Below are 2229 nucleotides of genomic sequence, written 5' to 3'. Positions count from 1 at the left end.
GGCCCAGTGAGGTCAATTTCTGGGGGACTCTAGGAGGGTGGGCTGTATGGAGAAATGCTCAGTCTAATCATATACCAAAATCCTGTCAAATCAAAAGAGCTGAGGCCAGACAACTGAAGTCAGGTTTCAGAAATGGTCTGAAGACCCAGTCCTTCCCTGTCGCCAGTTGGAGGCAAAGCTTTATTTGCCCTTTGGGCTAGCACCAAGACAGCTGTGAAACTTAAGAGCACAGGGCCCAGTGGGGGTTGGGTTTGCCGACCTTTATTATGCATTCATTCATACAGCAAATATTTGCTGAGCGCTTTTATTTGCCAGGCAGTGCCTTAGACCCTGGGGAAACATCAGTGAATAAAACAAGGTCCCTGCCCACAGTGCTTACAGCCTAGTGGGGGATAGAGACGAGTAACCAGGCAACTACAATACACTGATAAGTACTAGCATACAGAAGTACAGGGCACTATGGGAGCACAGACTAGGGTAATCTAGCCTAGACTAGGGTGGAAATAGGGATGTTGAAAGCTGAGACTTGAAGAGTGAATGGATAACAGCCAGGCAAAGAGTAGAGGGAAGAGCATCCTAAGCAGAGAGGCCAACATGCGTGAAGGCTCTGTGTAGGAATTGGGAGGAATTCACTTTGGAATGAAAAATGGAATGGCTGGAAGAAGATTGCAGGCTGTTTAAGGACTTTTGCCCATTGGAGAAAGGGAGCTCTGAAGCCTTTTAAGCAGAATTTTGACAGCATGGGAGAAATCGGGGGTTGAGGAAAGTAGTCTTTATGAAGCTTAAAATGGTGTCATATAGACCCCAATTCCCTCATTTTGGACAGTCTAGTATCTCTAGCCCAAAACTCCAAACATGAACCTTGTCTAAGGCTCTTTTACAAGGACTGGAGCACCCTGTGGTGGGTGCTAGAACTCAAGTGGATGAAAGGTAGAGGCAGTTCCCATGGCTCCTGCTGCACGCAGGTGTTGAGCCCAAATCTGAACCTTTTGAGAAATCACAAGAAAGCTCCCAACAGTACTTTAGTCAGGGCTCAGTAATCATCACCTCTTTGCCCTTTGGCCAAGGAGAGCTCCAGAATTTGTCAACATTCCCACCTCAGGAGGGCTGGAGGAAGGGGACAGCCCAGTCAGCAGATTCTCATAGCGCTGGGATCCACACATACCTGGCTTTGCTCTGTCACTGATACTACTGCTCCCAGGCAAGCTTTCTGGGCTTTGGTCAGCCTGCAGTCATCTGACTGGAGCTTAATTAGGGAGGGTCCTCATATAAACCCCCCACTTTATGGGCCTCTGGGGACTTTTCAACAGGAAAGGTGCTGAATCTCCAAATGACTGGAGGCAGGGGCTAAAAACAGGGTTCAAATCATTGTTCCATTTCTTATAAGCTGAGTGGTGAGGGCTAATGTCTGGGGAGCCAGAGCCCTGTTTCTTCCATTGTAAAACAGAGCTAATGAAAGAAGCTACCTATTGCGGTTATGAGTATTAAATGAGATAATATATGTAAACCGACTAGTTCTGTGTCTGGCACATAATAAGCACTCAAATTTTATTGTCCGCCGGGGCTGCTTCCCATAGTGCGATAATTCTTAGAATTGCTCAGTGTCTTTGGTGTGAGAAAGGGAGTCGTGGATGGTCTGAACCATAATTTCCTCACGAGGGGGCTCCTGAGGCACCTAGAGCTGAATCAAGTATCCCACCTTTCTAACCCGTCAGCTCCTTCTCCCAGAGCTCTGGGTACTGCCCCTCGGCTGCCCGAAGATCCCTGTGGAGGTACAGATGGTTCCTGCGTCCCCCTGCTCAGCGGAGACCAGACTAGTATTTTCCATAGGAGCACCCTAAGCAAGGCAGAGAGGGCGCCTCCAGGAGGCAGCCGGGACGGGCTCCCGGAGTCCGAAATCCCTGCTGCCCCAGCTGCCTTTTCTTGACCGAGCCTCATCCCAGTCCCTGAGACCGATTACAACGCCCTTGCCCGGAGCCTTCGGGATCCAGAGGCAGCTGGCGGAGATCCGGGATCGGAGATCCGGGAACCGGCTCACAGGCTTCCCAACCGCACTGGGAAGGAGGTGCCCGCAGGAGCCGCAGGGGCGCTGAGGGTGCTGTGCGGGTGGGGTAAGGACGGGCCGGTGTGGGGCGGGGCCTCCGCAGCGGGGGGCGGGACGTGGGTGGGTCTCAGCACTGGAGTCACCCCCTCCCCCGGCCAGTCCGCAGCCCCGCCCCGGCCCCTCCC

Source organism: Cynocephalus volans, chromosome 4 (assembly GCF_027409185.1).
Source record: "Cynocephalus volans isolate mCynVol1 chromosome 4, mCynVol1.pri, whole genome shotgun sequence".
NCBI classification, from domain to species: domain Eukaryota; kingdom Metazoa; phylum Chordata; class Mammalia; order Dermoptera; family Cynocephalidae; genus Cynocephalus; species Cynocephalus volans.
Note: the sequence above shows the minus strand (reverse complement) of the source record.